We start from the raw sequence: 20,231 nt of genomic DNA on the forward strand, positions 1-20,231 counted from the left end.
ATGACATCTGAAAAGAATACGTTAGCTCTGAGGTAACAGCTTTGTGAGCTGGGAATAGACAATTACTGCCTGAGTTTGGACAAGTGGGAGCAGAAGTGCTTCCATAGAATGGATCACACTGGTATGGGCAAGGAGGATCACAGTGACATCAAGATATAGAGAAAACTAGAGATATTTTCCCAAATTTTCTGGACTAGGTAAAGCTCTCAGAACTGTTGAATAATCCTGGAAAAGGAACAGTAGCCACCAACAGGAATGACTGAGATTTTATTTTCTGCTAACACTGAAAAAAATGGGGTTATCTAGTCAGATTTTTTTAATTTCAAAAGCATCAAGATATAAGATATTTATTCTTTCTACATACTGTCATGTTACAGAACATGTTCCTAGCAGGTATCTGCCTAGGTACTATGTACAGTGTTACTCCCCCTGGTACTAATGGTTTTAGACTATCAGATCTACCAAACAATAGTCTCACATGCTAAAATGCATGTAAAATATTAGAATTGCTAAAATGCACAGAGAATATCAAAATACTTTTTCTTCTTTAGGGGTCCAAGTGACTTATTTATATTTATACATATTATATACATGCTATATAAAATGATATGTTATATCATTTTTTCAATCAGGTATTTGAAATTCAGTGACTTAGAATTTTAATATTTTCCTTTAAAGTAATTTTGTTTTTTATTAGTGTTTCCACATTTTCAACCACAGTGGATACCTGGAAAGAGATAAACCTGTGTTTGAAAGCTAGCTTGCCTATGACTTTTCTAGCTATGAGACCTTGGTCAAGTTACTTAAACTCTTTAACCCTCAGTTTTCTATAGCAATAATAATTCCTATCTTATAGAGTCCTTATAAATATTAGATGAAATAATTTATGCAAAACGCCCAGCAGGTTGGTGGCACTGGGTGGATGTTACTCTGTTAAAAGAGAAAAGAATGACCAAACACTATGATTTGAATATTTAAAAATATTAGACCAACTGTTCCCAGAATTATACCATAGTATTAAGCATACACAGTTTATAGTGTTTCCTTTGTCAGATTTCATCCACACAGGTATAGGATGCAGACATTCTTCACTGACTTAAGAAAGACTACAGGTTCCTTCTACTCCCCTTTGACTTCCTAGTTGTAGAAAATATCTCTGTAGTCTGTGTGAGAAGTGCCTGCTCTCCCACACAACCATGTATCAATTAGGAATAGGCTAAGCTGTAGATAACAGAAACCCAAAATGACAGTGGCTAAATAAAATATACATACAATCTATCTCATGCAAAAGTCAGAAGTGGGCTACCCAGGAGTGATAAAGGTATATCTACTACACCAAATCTTTCTATCATGTTGTCCTGTCATCCATGGCCACCATTACCAAAATCATCTCATTGTCTGAGATGGCTGCCCTTGCTCCAGCCATCATGGCTACATTCCAAGTGTCAGAAAGACAGAAGAGGCGAAATAAATAGAGGTGAATTATACATATGGACCTACTTCGAAGGAAAATGTCAAAATCTGGTGTATGACACAACTTACCTTATCTTAGACAAAATTTCTTTCCATATCCACACTTGGTTTGCAAAGAAGGCTAGGAAATAGTTATTTTTGAGGGCAGAAATATCTAGAACTAAAAGTGAAACTCTTGCTAAGGAAGAAGGGGAAAAGGGATATTAAAGAGAATGAACAGTATCTGACATGATCCAAGACACAGTCCGAAGAGAGTATCTAAATCTTCCTCAAAGCTTTGACTTACAGAACATGAAACTCAGAACACGAGGCTCAGTTATTTCCGCCTTCTGCCCTCTTCCTCTCTGAGGCACTGAACAAGAGCAAGTCTCACCCATTAACAGATATAGAAGAAAATTCAGGAGGAAGTGAAGCTTAAATTAGCATCTGAAGTATTATGGAATTATATATGTCAAGTAGCTGATTTAATAAGTACTCAATGAGAGGTATTCATTACAAATTATTATACAAAGGGACAAGATATTTTTTGAAATCTGCATAATGATGTCACATTACCCTCCTCAAATTCTCCTTGGTATACTGTTATTATTATTTTATATTTAACTCTAAAGGGGAAAAAAATCAATGAATGAATATATAACTGAAGACTCATAAAATTCCCTTTCATAGGCACATCTACACATCATTTATAGAACATCAGAACATATCATTATTTTTGTTCATTTTATTAAATATCAATACAATCAACACATGTATTAATGTTAATGACAACATGATAAAGTGAAAAAAACCCTGGACTGGGAATTGCTAATTAGTGACTAAAGAAAGTAGTCATATAGCTTTTAGTTATTAGCCCTCTGACCTTGGGCAAGTAATTTTCTTTTAATTTCCTCTATGTTATAGCAAAAGTAATATGTGCTGAGAAAATTTACACAGAGGTATAGACTTTTTTTAAGTTAACAATCTTCCCTCACCTACCCCATTCTCAATGCTCAGACACAAATTATATTAATATCTTCATGCATAGCTGTCCATGCTTTTCTTCTTAGGTAATACAAATATGCACAAATATATTTTTTAAACACATTGGCAGTGATTGTGCATTATTTCTACTGAAAATAAAAGAAGGAATTGATTGTATTTGATTTTCTCACAAATACACTTTTGTCAACCTTCCAGAAATATGTACATAGTAGATTCTCATTATTCATGGCAGTTACATTCCATAAGGTCACCCTGAATGTTGCTTTAGCTAATACTGAATCATTGTCCCAGGTGAAATACAGGTTAGGTTACTTAAAGCCTCTAGCCACAAAATTTTCATCCATCAATCAGTATATAACCTTGCCTTATGTCTGTTTCTATTTAAACACATCTTATTTAATATATACGTTAGTGATTCATTAGCACTGAACTCACAGACAACAGCACTGTAACTCATGACGGAAGTCTATCTAACACAAGGACTTTCTCCATAAAATGTCAACCTTTCAACCTTCTTGCCCCTGGGAACCCTACACAACACTACTGCACTATACGTGGGGGCAATTTAAACAGCGAAATCAATATACAGCACAAATACACAAAAAACATGGCACTACACAGACCACAAAAAGGACACTTTTAACAGTGTAAGTTTAAACAAGAAGGCAGAACAACCCTCTAATTCAATGTCAGCTAGAAATATGTGCATTGGGCAATTCAAAGTTTTCACTGATCTTCACATGCACGTGTCCACAAATGATGTGAGCATGTCATGAGTATTGATTAGGGTGTTATAAATAAATTTTAGCAAGTAGGAGAATTCACAAATACTAAGTTGACTGTGTATAGTTTATCCTCATTATTCTTACATTCTATATTATACACACACACATAAGTAGAATTAACTCATATTTTAATGAGTATAACATCTCACAGTATGAGTGCACTACATTCAAGTGCAGTTGAATACATGTTTCCACCATGTCAATACTCCCTTTTGAACATTCAGGTTGATTCCAACTATTTTACCATTATAAGCAATGCTGTAATAAATATCCATGTACATTTATCCTCAAAATATTCATATTTATAGAGATTTATGGAAAGTGTCATTGCTTGATAAAAACCATCATATATTATTTTATTTGAGTAGATAAGTCTTTAAAAATAACTTTCCAATTGATTCTCCTACTGAAAATATATAAAAGTATCAATTGAGAGAAATATTACTAATGCTAGTTTTTTATAAAAACATATTGATTTCTCAGAATTGTAATAGAGAAAATGTGTGGAAAACATAATATATATTTAAGTTCTACTTGTTTACTCACTTGAAATTGTATCCTGAGTATTAAATTGAAATAGTTAACCAATAATTAACCATTTTAATAGTCCATCATATTATTTACATTTATTATTAGATCTTTCTGAATTTTTTCTGTAAGAGATTAGTAAATTTTCCTTTATATATTTTGTTGAATTATTCCACATATTTTTATTTTGAAGGGATAAAATTTTCCCAGAAACACCTCTCATAGCCAAATAATAATCAAACATGTAATTGAATATACCACAATATCTTTATACTTCCCTACTATTAGACATTTAATTTTTCCCAAATATTATTTTCAATTAACCTATTGCTGTATAATTTTTATAAAATAGGCTGAACTCATTTAAAGAGTACCATTTAATGAATTTTGAAAATCATATACTCTCATAAAACCATTACCACAGCCAAGATACAGAACATTGCCTTTTTCCTAAAAGCATTCTCTCATTTTCAGTCAATTCCTTCCTTCACCCCAGGACTTCAGAATAACAATACTCTGCTTACTGTCACTGAAATCAGTTTACATTTTCTAGAATTTTGTGTAAATGGAATTATATAGTGTGTTGAGATTTATATGTGTTGTATGTATTAATAGCCTCATATATATATTTTATTGCTGAATAGTATTCCATTGCTTAGATACAGAACTATCATTCTGATATCCACTTAACATAGTGATGGACAACTGAGTGTTTTTCATTTGGGGTCTATTTTGAATTAAGCTGCTGTGAATACTGATGTACAAGTCTTTATGTGGTCATATGATTTTATTTTGGACTTATAGGAAGGTATGATATGTATATGTTTATAAGGAAACTATTAGTTTTCCAAATTGCTTGTGTCCTTTCCCTTTCCCACCAGAAGTTTATGAGAGTTTCAGTTTGTCTGTATCTTCACCAACCTTACTATTGTTAGAGTTTTTAGTTATAACTCTTAATAATACCTAACTGGTATTTGATTGTGGTTTTAATTTGTACTTTCCAAATGACTAATGAAGCTGAGCATTTTTCACATGCTTATTGGCCATTTCTTCTTTTGGGAAATGCTCATTTAAATTTTTTGCCTAGTTTTTATTAGGTTGGTTTTTTAGTTTTGTGTCGAGAATTCTTCACATAGTCTTTACACAAGTTTTTTGCCAGATAAGTGTATCAGGAATATTTTCTTTCCTTTTGTGGCTTGTCTTTTCACTTCTGTAATTATGTCTTTCAAAGACCATTTTTTAAATTTTTTAAAAATAACATCCAGTTTATCATTGTGTCCTTTATGGTTTATGCTTTTTGAGTTCTGTATTAGAAATATTTGCTTGCCCTCTTTCTTTTTCTGGAAGTTTTATAGTTTTGACGCTTACATTTAGGCCTATGCTCCTATTCAAATTAATATTTGTGGATGGTATGAGGTAAGCGGTAAAGTTGATTATTTTTATCAATATCCACATGTTCCATAACTACTTTTTTAATAAAGAATTCCCTTCCTCATTGAATTGCTTTAGCACTTCTCTCAAAAATCTATTTACTGTACATGTGTGGATTTGTCTTTGGACTCTGTTCTGTTCAATTGATCTGTATTTATTCTTTTACCAGTACCACATTTATTTTGATTATTGTAGCATTAATATGTCTTGAAATCAGGTATCACGAGTTGTAATATCGTGAGTTATAATAATAAGTGTGCATTTAGTCGTCCTCCCCGGTTTCTGGCAAAGAGCCCCTAAAACCCTTGGAATGCCCCAAGTTAGAAGAACAGCAGGGAGAACCTTTTGTTATAATATTTGTTCTTTTGTCCTCAGTTCTTAAGCCATAAAGGTGAAATGGGTGTTTTGTTATTCATAAGCCCATATTTTATAACCATAACTGAGTTTATATTAATGAGGTGACTTTTGGAAGTTGTCTAAGATGTAGGGTGCTGGTTGCCAGTGGAGCCAAGCATGTGACAAGAGGGTTGGAACTTTCTGTTCCACCACACACAAAAACCCACCTTCTAGGTGGGGAGAGGGGCTGGAGATTGAGTTCAATCACCAATGACCAATGATTTCATCAATCATGCTATATAATAAAGCCTCCATAAAACCCCCAAAGGATAGGGTTGGAAGAGCTTCCGGGTTGGTGAATATGTGGAGATCTGGGGAGAGCAGCGTGTTCCTAGAAGGCATGGAAGCTCCATAACCTTTCCTCATACCTAATGCTATGCATCCCTTCCATCTGGCTGTTCCTCTGTTAATATCTTTCCATAATAAACTGGCAATCTAGTAACTAAAAGGTTTCTCTGAGTTCTCTGAGCAGCTCTAGCAAATTAATTGAACCCGATGAGGGGGTTGTTGGAACCTCCAATCTATAGCCTAACTATCAGAAGCCCAGGTAACAACTTACACTTTGAAAAGATGTCTGAATTGGGGTGGGGTGGGGCTCAGGTTGTAGGACTAAGCCCTTAATCTGTGGAATCTGACGCTGTCTTCGGGTAGAAAGTGTCAGAATTGAGTTGAACTGTGGGAAACCCAGCTGGTATCTCAGAGAACTGCTTTGTTGGGGGGAACCACCCACACATATTGTAATTGATGTCCAAAACCCTTCTGTAAGTCCTCTAACTTTGTTCTCCTTTGTAAATTGTTTTGTCTATTTTAGAACATTTGCATTTACATATATACTTTTAAATCATCCTATCAAAATTGGCTTGCACTTCAGTCTTATTTCTTCATTTTCAATCCATATGCCTTTTATTTATCCTTGACTTACTGACATTTCTAGGATCTCCACTAGAAAGGCTGATATTTTTGCCTAGCTCCCAATCCTAGGGGGAAAACTCAGCCTTCATCATTAAGTATAATACTAGCTACAGAATTTCCACCAATGTCCTTTATAAGGTCGAGAAAATTTCTTTCAATTGTCAGCTTGCCAAAAGTTTGTCTCCAGAATACACATAAATTTTTCTCTAATGCTTTTTTAAAATATATTAGCTTTTTTATGTATAGCTGGGTTTGATTTGCAATTATTTTGTTAGATTTCTGTATGTTTAAGAGGAACATTAATTTATCATTTTCTTTTCTTGAAATATCTTTGTGTGGTTTTGGTATCATATCAGTGTGATGTAGTCCTCATAAAACTCACTCCCTGGAATGTACTCAACTCCTCTATTTTCTGAAATAATTTACATAGGATTGATATTATTTCTTTCTGAAATATTTTTCAGAATTCACCAGTAAAACCCTCTGGGTCTGAGACTCGTTTATAGGGAAGTTTTTAATTATGAATAAAATAGTACATTAGAGGTATTCTGAAATTTTATTTCTTCCACTGTCAGTTTTTGTCATTTTTATCTTCTGAAGACTTTTGCCAGTTCAACTAAGTTGTAAAGTTGATTATATAAAGTCTTTAATAATATATGTACGCATTATTCTTTTTAACATTTTAACACCTCTGTTAGCACCCCTCTTTCATTCCTGATCCTGATAATATGGCCTTCCCTTTTTAACTGTGGTCAGTCTTTTAGAGGGGATGGCAAACCACAATCAGTGGACAAAACTGTCTCACTGTTTTTGTATAACCCATAAGCTAAAAAGGGCTTTTATATTTTTAAATATTTGAAAAAAAGACAAAAGTTGAATAATATTCCATCATACCACAAAATTGTATAAAATTCAAATTTCACTCTCAATAATAATAAGCAACATTTTATTGGAATACACCTGTGCATATTTTCTCCTCTTTTTCTGCCTTTGTAAGGGAGAATCACTAGTCACTGAATTTCTTGTTTTCTAACATTGGCATTTAAAAATATAGACTTCCCTCTAAGCCGAGATAAGCTGCAGTGTACAAATTTGGAAATATTGTATTTTCATTTTTATTCAATTTTAATTATTTTCAAATTCTTTTTTAAAAAGAAAGTAAATCAGAGAAATCCATTCTATTATATATGAGCATATGGCAAAGTTATAATAATTTTAAAAGAGTAGAATTGATTAATTAATGATAAGGTTATACACAATGCAATAAAGGGCAAATTAGATTTGGTCAATGGTGTATTAAAAGTCTACTGTCGAATAACAAACTACCTTAACATTAGTGGCTTAAAACAATAAAAATTTATTATCTCAATTTCTGTACCAGAAATCCAGTTTGGCAGAGTCCTTGCAGTCAGAGTCTCTCATAAGGCTATAGATAAAGTGTTGGCCAAGGTCAAGGTCATCTTAAGACTCCACTGAGGGGAAATCTACTTCCAAGCTCGCCCCCTTGGCTGTTGGCAGGCCTCAGATCTACTTCCAAGCTCTCTTATGTGGCTGTTGACAGTCCTCAAACCCTTACTGGCTGTTGGTTAGATCTAGACTTTATTCCCTTGTCATATAGCCCTCTCCTCTCCAACGGGTAGTTCACAACATGGCAGCTTGTTTCCCCAAAGTGAAAGAAGGAAAAAGCAAAAGAGAGAGCAAACAACACAGAAGTCACAGTATTATTGTAACCCAACCTCACAAGTGATATCCCATCAGTTTTGCCATAATCTGTTGATTAAAAGCAAGTCACCGGGTAGAGCCAGCCCACTCTTAATGGAAGGCGATTACACAAAGGTGTGAATACCATGAAGCAGGGGTCACTAGAGGCCATTCAAAACGCTGCCAACCACACATGGTGCTGAAAGACGAGTTCAACATACAGAGAAGAGTAAAACTAGATCGCTACCTAACATCATATAAAAAGATGAAATCCAGATGGATTGATAATATACACTGAAAGATACAGTAATAAAGTTAGGATTCAATGTAGATTTAAAGATTAGAAAGAACTTTTAACAAAAGTTCAAAAACACAAACTGTAAAGGAAAAAAATAAGTATTTTGATAACATCAAAAATAAGGAATACTGTAAAAGACATGATTAAAAAATTAATTACAAGATGAACAAACTGGAGAAGATATTCTTAAATCCTAAGCATACAAGACATTAATGTGTCAAATATACCAGAAATTTGTCTGAATCAATAAAAATCATGGAATAACTCCAAAAAAATGGCAAGAATATGAAGATACAATTCAAAAAGAGGAAATCCAAAGGCTGACAACCTAGGAAAAGATGTTCGGATTCATTCTGAGTCCTTGAAATGCAAGTTACAATGAGATAACATTTGAAGTCTCCTAGGTTTGCAAAAAGAAGAACTCTGAATAAAGCATGAAGTGGAAAGGAAGTGCAGGCGTAGGGACTTTCGCATAGTAGAGAGAGTAATACGGCCAACCAGCAGTATTTAGCCATTTAAGTATTTATATACCTTATGGCTCAGCCATCAATTCCTAGTTCTTTATATCCTAAAGTCCTAAAGAAATTCCTTAAGAGGAAATTTATAAAGGCTTTTCATTTCTAGATTATTTAATTTAGCAGGTAGTTGGAGGGTATGTGGCATTCAGCATTGGGAGAGAGAATAGGTACAAATATGGACAATATATCCTCATGCAGCATTATGCAAAGTAAGATGGAACAGATTCCATGTTCACATAGCCACATTGAAGGACCTTATAAACACAGAACTGTGTGAAAACAAAAATAAGGAACAGAATGAAGTATCTAACATAATACACTTTTTAATACACTATATTTTATTTCATGCATACACTGTATTTAACATTTAATATTTAATGAACACTTAAATTGAGTATACTTGTATACATTTTTTTCCCACATTACTATTTTCTCAATGTTTCTGAGAAATGAGGTTGATGGATCAAAGAGTAGAAAATTTGAAAGTGTCTCTAGGCACATTGTCAACCTTTTCCGGAACTACGGTTCCAATTGATGTTCCCATCAACTGTGTATGGTAATTCTGTCATACCGTAAACATCTGTAATTGAATTCTAAGAAATACATTTCCTAATTTGACAAATTTAAATGTTTGAATAAGCACTTTTTTTATTTTTGCATAACTTCATTGGCAACAGTATTTTTCTAATTGAACTTTAAAAAATTTAACCGAGTATACTTACATTATATTTAGGTGTTCTGATGTTGAATATATATATAAATTGTTGTATTTTCCTGATGAATTAATACTTTTATCGTTACATAATGTCTTGCTTTGTCCCTTACAACAGTTTTTTAAATTAAAGTCTATTTTATCTAAGTATAGCTACCTCTTTCTTTTTCATTTGCATATAATTTTTTCCATTCCCTCACTTTTGACCTTTACGTTCTTAAATCTAAAATGAATGTCTTCTATACAGCATATAGTTGGGGCTTGTTTTATTACTTATCCAGCCATTCTATGTTTTTTGATTGGAGAGTTTAATCATTTATCCGTAAGTACTTATTGATACGGAAGGATTTACTATTGCCATCTTATTGGTCTGTCTATTTTGCAGGAATTGGTTTGGGGGGAGGTAGGTTAGAGGTCATTAACTGGGATGAGCAAGAGTTAGTAAATGGCTAAGCAGGGATCCATACTTGGGTCTGTGCCTCTAAAAGTTTTGCTTTAGAAGGAGAATTGACAAACTATCGCACACCAGCCAAATTCAGCCCACGGACTGCTTTTGTGTAGCCCTGGAGTAAGAATGGTTTTAGCACTTTTAAAAGGTGGGGGGGGGGGATCAAAAGGAGAAGAAAGTTTCCCAACATGTGAAAATTCTATGAAATTCATATTTCAGGGTACTTAAAGTTTTATTGGAGCTAAACCACACCCAGTAATTTACATGCTGTCCAAAAGAGACACTACGCCCCATAACACCTAAAATTTTACTATCTGGCCCTTCACAGATCTGCTGACTCCTGCTGCAGAGCTTTGCTGCTCAAAGCTTGGTCAGTAGATCATTAGCAAATGGTATCATCTGGGAGTTGACTAGAAAGGCAGAATCTCAGGTACCACACCAGACCTGTTGTGTCCAAATCTGCATTTTAGCAAGATGATTGGTATGCACCTTTAATTATAAGAAGAATTGTGATACTAGTCTGCTGTTTTGGCTGAAGAGTTGGAAGAGGGCAAGTCTAGCAACTAGGACATTGGGTGGTTTAAGAGTAGGAGACAGAGGGGGAAGGGTCAGGGTCCACAGACATTTAAGGAATGTCTGCCATTTGGGTGCACAGGCAGGCACACATTCCTCCCCTCCTACCCCAGGCCTCTGAGATTCCTGTATATAAATATGCAGAGAACAGGAAGTCATATTCAAGTTAACATGAAATCATTTCTTATTATTTCTAATTTCTTATTATGAAAGTGTGTTTTGCCAAAGCAGATCACAGGATAATTGAATTAGCCAGTAGTATCCAACTGCCCATCTCCATCCTCAATGTGGACCAAAAAAACAAAACAAAACAAACAAAAAAAAAAAACAAAAGACTTCCTGACAAGCAGGAATGCCAGTTCTGCTAGAATTTGGCCTGAAGCACTGCTATAGGGAAGTTTCTCCAGAGATAGTAGTTCAAATATTTTGTTACAGCATCTTCACAAATGCTAGTTGTGAATAAGATGATGGAACCTGCATTTCTCCCTCAAAGGTACTCCACAAGGAAATTTGCTATTTGACCACTTTCTTTCTTTCTCTTCTTGTAATGAAAACTTTAAGATTTACTCTCGTAGCAACTTTCAAATGCAAGATACTCTGCTGTTCGTTTTAGTCACCATGCTGTAATCCCCAGAACTTATTTATTTAAAACTCAAAGTTTGTCCCTTTTGACAATCTTCCCACATTTCACCCATCCCCTAACCCCTTCTCTGGCAGCCACTAATCTGTTCAGTTTTTTTAGATTCTACATCTAAGTGAGATCACACGGTATTTGACTTTTGTTGCCTTATCTTACTTAGCATACTGCCTTCAAGGTTCATCAGTGTTGTCACAAATGGCAGAAATTCCTTCTTTTTATGGCTGAGAAATATTCATATATATAATGTATATATGTAATGTAGACACACACACACATTTGCTTTATTCATTTATCTTTTGAGGGACACTTAGGTTGTTTCCATGTCTTGAGTATTGAAAACAATGCTGCAATGAATACTGGGGTGCAGATAATTTTTAGAAATAGTGATTTCTTTTCCTTCAGATATATACCCAGAAGTGGAATTGCTGGATCATGTGGTGGTTCTATTTTTAATTTTTTTGAGGAAACTCCATACTGTTTTCCATAGTGTCTGCACCAATTTACATTCCCACCAATAGTGGACAAGTGTTCTCTTTTCTCCAGATTCTCACCAAAACTTCTCATCTCTTGACTTTTTAATAATAACCACTCTAACAAGTGTGAAGTGATATCTCATTGTGGTTTGATTTGCATTTCCTTGGTGATTAGTGATTTCAGCACTTGTTCATATATATTGTTGGCCATTTGCATGTCCTCTTTAGAATAATGCCTATTCAGTTCTTCTTTTTAATTGGATTACATTTTTGTTGTTGTTGTTATTGAGTTGTATGAGTTCTTTATATATTTTGGGTATTATCCCCTTATCAGATCTATGATTTGCAAATATTTTCTTTCATTCCTAAAATGCCAGGATATTGGGTGTAAACTCCATTCTTTTCCCATCCTTTCTCAGGAAAAGATTCTGGGTTGTATGCCTTTCCCTATTCTGCACAGCTGTGCTGGCTGCTCAGAGCCACCCAGGCCTTTTCCCGAGAATAATACACTGAAATGCCATGTTGTCAGAAGCAAGATTCACTTCTCTCCCTACCTCTTGAAAGAGACATCTCAGGATTGCTCATCTTCTCTCTATCCCACAGAATCATGCTGGTTGCAGAAAGCCAATCACTCCCTCTCCCTAGGGGAGTGCACTAAAATGCAGTGAAGCTGGGTGGGAGCTCCATCCTTCTTCCCTCTCCCTGCAGCAGAAGCCTCAGGATGTACACCTACCCTCAGTCCTGCAAAGCCCTGCAGTCTGCCAAGATCCACCCACTCCTCTTTTGTTGGGGAGCGGACTGGGATGCCAGGAGGTGGGGTGCAATGCCACTCTCTCTTTCCTTCCCGGGGGAGAAGTCTCAAGACCATGCACCTTCTCTCCATCCCGCAGCACCATACTGCAGAGAGCCACCTACCACTTTTCACTGAGGGGCCAGGCTGGAATGCCAGGAGGCTGGGTGCAAGTTCCACTTTTCTCCCAGTCTTCTGAAGGAGAAGTCTGGGAATTGTGCACCTTCTCTCAACCCCTCAGGGCCAGGCAAGCTACAGGGAGCCGCCCACCCCCTTTCTTTGTTCTTTGCTGTCCTCAGGCATTCTCAGTGCCGGTTGCCTCAGCAGTCTGGGTGAGGTTACAGAGGTAGATTTCTTGGGCAGCATCCCAAAAGGTAGAGGATATCAAATGCATGCTTACCGCACTCTTTCCCCCAAGGGAGAAATCCAGTGGCTCTTTCCTGGCACTGAACTATGCCTACTTGGGGGAGGGGTGGCATGGGTACAGTGAAACTACTCTTCTTACCTGTTTCAAAGTGGTTTTTCTCGTTTTTGTGCTGTCTTGGCTGTTGCAAATGCTTAACTGGTCTCTGGAGGTCTCAGAAAGTTATTTTGGCTCAAACATCATTGTTTTATATGTGTTTATGGGGAGGGACAATGCCTGGGACATCTTATTCTGCCATTGTACTGACGTCACTGTTCAATACCTTTTCATACACAGGTACACCACGGAGACACTGCGGGTCCGGTTCCAGACCACCACAATAAAGCAAATACCACAATAAAAGTGAATCATGTGAATATTCTGGTTTCCCAGCACATATAAAGGTTATTTTTGTACTCTACTAGAATCCATTAAGTATGCAACAGAATTATGTCTAAAAAAACAATGTACATACTTTAATTAAAAAATACTTTATTGTTAAAAAATGCTAACCATCTTCTGAGCCATCAGTGAGTCCTAATCTTTTTGCTGGTGGAAGTCTTGCCTTGGTGTTGATGGGTGGTGGTTGCCAAAGGTTCGGTGACTGCAGCGGTTTCTTAAAATGAGACAACAGTGAAGTTTGCCACATCGATTGACTCTTCCATTCACAAAAAAAGTTTCTCTGTAGCATGAAATGCTGTTTGATAGCATTTTACCATTTTTGAACATTTAGAACATTAGAGCATTTAACGTTTTGGAACTTCTTTCAAAATTGAAGTCAATCCTCTCAAATCCTGCAGCTGCTTTCCCGACTAAGTTTATGCCATATTCTAAACCCTTTATTGTCATCTTAATAATCTTCACAGCATCTTTACCAGGAGTAGATTCCATCTCAAGAAACCACTTTCTTTGCTCCAGAAGAAGCAACTCCTCATCTATTCAAGTTTATCATGAGACTGCAGCAAATCAGTCACATCTTCAGGCTCCACTTCTAAGTCTCTTGCTATTTTCACCACATCTGTAGTTACTTCCTCTAATGACTTTCTGAACCCCTCAAAGTCACCCATGAAGGTAGAAATCGACTTGTTTCAGTCTCCTGTTAATGTTGGTATTTTGACCTTTTTCTTCCACAAATCATGAATGTTCTTAATGACATCTAGAAGGTGAATCCTCTCCAGAAGGTGTTCAATTGACTTTGCCCAGATGCATCACAGGAATCACTACCTATGGCAACTATAGGCTTACAAAATGTATTTCTTAAATACTAAGACTTGAAAGTTGACACGACTCCTTGATCCACGGGCTGCAGAATGGATGTTAATATGCATGTTAATACGCATGAAAACAACATGAATCTCATTACACATCTCCATCAGAGCTCTTGGCTGACCAGGCACATTATCAATGAGCAGTAATATTTTGAAAGGAATCTTTTTTCTGAGCAGTGGTTCTCAACAGTGGGCTTAAAATATTCAGTAAACCATGTTATAAACAGATGTGCTGTCAGCCAGGCTTTGTTGCTCCACTTACAAAGCACACACAGAGTTGATTTATCATAATCCTTAAGGCTCTAGGATTTTCAGAACAGTAAATGAGCACTGGCTTCAACTTAAAGTCCATCAGCTGTATAGCCCATAAGAGAGTCAACATGTCCTTTGAACCTTTAGAGCCAGGTATTGACTTCTCCTCTCTAGCTATGAAAGTCCTAGATAGCATCTTCTTCCAATAAAATGATCTCAGTTTGATCTCCTGGATAACTTGCTGTGATTTCTACATCAGCACTTGCTGCTTCACTGTGTACTTTGATGTTATGGAGACACCTTCTTTCCTTAAACCTCATGAACCAACCTCTGCTGGCTTCAAACTTTTCTTCTGCAGCTTCCTCATCTCTCTCAGCCTTCATAGACTTGAAGAGAGTTAGGGCTTTGTTCTGGATTAGGCTTTATCTTAAGGAAATGTGGTGGCTAGTTTGATCCATCCAGACCACTATAACTTTCTCCACATCAGCAATAAGGTTAAAACAACCTTATTGCTTTCTTATCATTTGTATGTTCACTGCACAGAAGTAGCACTTCTAATTTCCTTCAAAAACTTTTCCTTTGCATTCACAACTTGGCTAACTGTTTGGCACCAGAGGGCTGATTTTCATCCCATCTCAGCTTTCTGCATGCCTTCCTCACTAAGCTTTATCATTTCTGTTTTGATTTAAAGTAAGAGATATGCAACTCGTCCTTTCACTTGAACTCTTAGAGGCCTTCTGTAGGGTTATTAATTGGCCTAATTTCAGTATTGTTGTGTCTCAGGGAATAGGAAGGCCCAAAGAGAGGGTGAGAGATGGGGACACCTGGTCAGTGGAGCAGTCAGAACACACAAAATGTTTATTATTTGCCATCTTCTTTACATGCAGTACATGGTGCTCCAAAATAATCACAATAGTAACATCAAAGATCATTGATCACAGATCACCATAACAAATGTAATAAGAAGAAAGTTTGAAATATTGCAAAAATTATCAAAATGTGACACACAAAAAAAAGTGAGCAAATGCTGCTGGAAAAATGGCACTGATATACTTGCTCACAGAGAGTTGCCACAAACCTTCAATTTGTAAAAAGAACAAAACAAAACAAAACAAAACACTGTATCTGTGAAGTACAATAAAACAAAGTGTGCCTGTACTAATCATTGATGCACACAAAAAGCGTATTTTGGGAAGAACACTTACTAACACAAATATACAAATTAAATAAATTAGAAAACTGCCGGGGAGGAGAGACAAAAGAAAACCTGAAGTCATATGTGGTAATAACCCTACAAACACCGATTTCTCACCCAGCCTTAAGGTAGTTGGGTACTGAAGAAAATGTGCAGCTTGTAAGAGGAGATAAAGATTTAATAAGGAAAAATGTTTGTGGATGTAAGTAAACCTGTTTTAGTACAGGAGAATTTCATAAGGCACTGCAAGAAACTTTGGGAGGATGCAGAGAAGTAGAAAGTTAACAGAAAGGCATCACTGAGCATTTGAGAAATACATGTAGGAATCTGGATGCCTACAGGCATTCACATTTTCGGTAATGAGCAAGAATAAAAAGAAGTTAAGCATGATGAATTTGGTTTTAACAGTATCCTGAAGATAGGAAGCAATCCAAATTTATAGAATTCAGCCGTAGGTTGGGATAAAAGGACAGGTGGTTCTAATGTGGGGTCAGATTTTTCTCTCTTTGTCTTTGGAGAGGAGTGCAGCAGAGATCAGGCAGGGAGCAAGGTCTAACAGATGGTTGTAGCAGAAGGTTGAAGGTAGAATACCGCAACAGTAGGAGGTGGGCCCCGGGTTGACATGCCTCAACAAGTTGGAGCCCAAAGAGGACAACATGATCAACAGAGCAATCCCAAATACAAGCCCCATGGAAAAAGGCACCATATCTGCTATGCTCATCAACCAGTGCACAGAACCTGAGACATCAATCAATGCAATAATTATTTACCAAATGAATGAATTAGATAAGGGTGAAAAACTGGAAACAGAAAGCCAATACAATGGACTAGTCAAATACATTACGGCATATCTTTACAATGGAATTTGAAATAAATGAAATTTACAATTTGAAAGTATATTATTAATACGGAAACAGAGCTATATAAGTAAATACTCAGAGATTACAAATAATATCACTGTATGACCCTATTTTTGTAAACAAATAAATATGCATGGAAAAAAGTTGAGAAGAATATACATTAAAATATTAACTATAGTTATTTCTAGATGTTATAAGTGATGTTTTTGCTTATATAAATTTCTGAATATTTCAAAAGTTACCATGGATTATGGTAAAATTTTTAAAGCACAAAAATGTACATGGATTTTAAGAATTGATACCTGCAATGTGAATGAATGAGTTTTTATTTAAATTGTCTATACTAAGGATTTATATTTAACTTTAATTATACCAGTTAAGTAGGGATAAAATGGTTTAATAGTCTAATTTGCATTTCTTTGCCGTATGTTTCTGTGGTTAGCAGCTGCAAGCTCCTTGAGGGCAGTGATAATATTTTTATAAGTATCCTGAGAACCTAGGAGTTCAATAAATGTCTGTTGAACTAAGCAACTATTTTTAAATATCCTCTAATTATTTGCTATGTTGCTGAAAATGTACTTAAAATGCTAAATGAACACTTTGTATAGGACTGGTTTAAAATGTTTTCACTTCTTCTGAAACTGCTTCTGCCTTTACTCTCTTAATTTAGTTGCAACCTTTGTACAGAAGCAAAAAATTATGGTGTAACCTATGACTCTTTTCTATTTTGATATTTTCTGTCACTTCTCTGCTTACAGGGTGACCACTCCAATGTTCAAGTCAATAGTCATTTTTTTCTTTCTTTCTGTAATGTAAATATTTACATTTTGATTCCTAATATATTTAAAGTTTATTCATTTTATTTTATTTCCACAAAAAAGTAGACATTGTTTTTATTTTTATCATTTTATTCTGGACTTTAATACATAGGAGTTAATAACCCTCAATTCTCCTTTTCAGAAAAATCTTTGCTATTCTGACCTATTTATGCTCTTGGATGCATTCTTAGAAAATTTGTTTGGTCTGGTTACAAAAAAAAATCATGCTGATATTTTCACTGAGACTGCATCAAAGCTGTAATGAAAGTTGGGAACATCTGACATACTTGGAATCTTATTATCTTCATATTCAGAAATACAGTTTGCCTCTCCCTTATTTCAGTATTCTCCAAATAAACCTTGGTAGTTTACGCAAACTTTTCAGCTCTCAAATTTATTACTATTTAACGTTTGCTTTATTGTGAATTGGATCCCCTTTCTATTATTGTTCCCACATATTTCTACTTATCATTTCCTTTTTCCCTACTTTCTTTTGGCATGTTGCTTTATTCTTTTTCCTGAACACTTTAGGTAGAGACTTAGTTCATTGTTTTTCCTTTTTCTTCCATACAAACAGAGGTATTTTGAGTGATAAATTTTCTCCTAAGTGCTATTTTGGTAACATTCCATTTTTTTTAATATATTGTATTTATATTTTCATTGCATTTTCTTGTTATTACATTTTGGATTCCTTCCCTGACCTAGGCACTTTTACAAAATGCTTTTTTTTTAAGATTTTATGCATTTGGCACATTTTAATTCCATTCTCATTATCTGTTTCTATTTTTAATGTATTGTAGCCTAAAACGTAATCTGTAGGAAATCAGCTGTTAAAAATTGTCATTCTTTTTTTTTTTTTTTTTTTTTTTTTTCGTTCCAGCAAGCGATCCTTTTGAAAGAGATCCTGGTATACTTGAAAAGGAAGAGCATTTCCTTATCCTGCTCTCATGTTCTCTCCAAATAATGATTAATTCTATTCCACTACTCACGTTATTTAGGCGGAATTTTTTTAATTATTCGTTTCCTTGTTAGTAATATAATTAGGAGAATCTTCATATGGCAGTCTCACTTCTTTTTCTATCTTCTTGGATCTATTTTGACTAACTTGACAGTCCTCTACTGGCTTGCCACTGGCCTCTGAACGAGATAATCATATGACTTATTACCCAAACTGGAAAATTTTTATAGTGAAAAAGAATACTACTAATAATTATGCTGGATCAACAGGCTTGAACCAAGACTGTCTGAGCAAACCCAGGATAAATGTATCCTACCTAAGGTAACCTGGCACCACAGCTCTATTCACTAGGGGGTTCTACACTACTCATTCAGAAAACAGTTTGAATCTCTGACTTGAAACTTTAAAGAGTCTAGCAACATTCTGTATCTGTAAGACTTACATATAAGAGAGGCCCGGGGGCATCAGCTGCATGGGTTCTTATGTGTTGGAGAGATAGCAGTGGCGGTAACAATGTTTGCTCTTGGACGGAGGGGTTTTGAGTAATTTTTGTTTCATTCTTTTGCTTACTTGTATTTTCTAAATTAAATACAACTACTTCTTAACAGAGGAAAAAAATAAAGCTATCCAAATAAACAGCTGATTTTGTAAGTATGGATATCTGGGGCCATTCTAAGCCTCAATTTTAATAAAGAGAGTAAGGAATTTTAGGAAAAGGGTGGAGTAATAGAAAATAAAGTGATCAACAGGCAGCCCATTAGAGTCAGACTGCCATTTATTTGCAAGATGTGCAACAGTTAGACCTATATCTGCTCTCCTTCTCCTTTGATAGAATGAAGATAACAGGAGTACCTTCCCCATGAGGGCGGTAAGAGTATTACGGGAGATAATGCTAAGGAAAGCACTTAGACCAGTGTCGGGGGGCGGGGGGGCATAAGTGTGCAGAGCACCAGCTAGTAGCTAAGGGCAAGCAAGAGAGCAGCAAAGGAAACAGCAGCATCAAGAAAAAAATAAGAAGTGGCGTAAATATAGAAAAGCAATCCTCAAACCGGGCCTGCCTTCCTTCATGCCATTGAACCTTAGTCCTCCGCAGGATTCGGGCTGTTCTGCAAACCCGTGGGACCTGTTTAAGTTCAGACAGAGGCCTTCCTTCTTTAAGTGCTCCACCTCCCTGTCCCCCATTTCCCAGGCTACAGAGATGCTGTAGCCTGCTCTGCCCGAAGCTGCCAGCCAGATGTTTTGACCCTTGAGATTTATCATTTGCCGCAGAAAGGAAAGCAAAATCCTGCTGATTGCAGAGTTGTAACATTTTTACCCAAACCATGTAGAAAGAGTCGCTGAGTGTGTTCTCTATTATTTTCTTTCTTTTTGCAGCATCAAGCCAAATGGAACCATGTATAAGAAAATATGCTGGGAAATAATTCCAAAAGAAGTATCTGATGCGTGTGAACGTGCAGAGTTTGGCAGCAAGGGTGGCAATGATGAAGAGGACAATTAGGTGGATGTCAACATCCATTTGTGGTATTCTACTTATATTTTTTGCAAGTATTATGATATTAATGCTAGGCTTTCGATACTGTCCATGAAAGCATGTTATAAAGATAACCTTTTTTTTTCCCTTAAATTCACTACACTGACTCCTCAAAGACACAGACCCTGTCTTTTCCATTTCAATATTTTCAGCACTAGACACAATGCCTGGCACATGGTAAGTCCTTAATATGTAGCTTGCTTAATAAAAATAGGAGAGAATAAACACACGTTACAGAATCAATTACAGAATCAAAAGTCTTGAATATGCTTTGGGAAGGGGAA

General features: G+C 35.8%; 1 long non-coding RNA gene across 2 annotated transcripts in view; it reads left to right on the forward strand.

The window, feature by feature from the left end:
* LOC123615048 (uncharacterized) overlaps positions 1–13,573 on the forward strand; it is a 52,662-nt gene extending 39,089 nt beyond the window's left edge. For both annotated transcript variants that reach the window (XR_012506663.1, XR_012506662.1), the window contains one exon: positions 13,363–13,573. This is a non-coding gene — a long non-coding RNA (uncharacterized LOC123615048). The remainder of the gene's footprint in view (positions 1–13,362) is intronic.
* Positions 13,574–20,231: the final 6,658 nt, after the last annotated feature.

The sequence above is a fragment of the Camelus bactrianus genome, chromosome 1 (assembly GCF_048773025.1).
Source record: "Camelus bactrianus isolate YW-2024 breed Bactrian camel chromosome 1, ASM4877302v1, whole genome shotgun sequence".
NCBI classification, from domain to species: Eukaryota; Metazoa; Chordata; class Mammalia; order Artiodactyla; family Camelidae; genus Camelus; species Camelus bactrianus.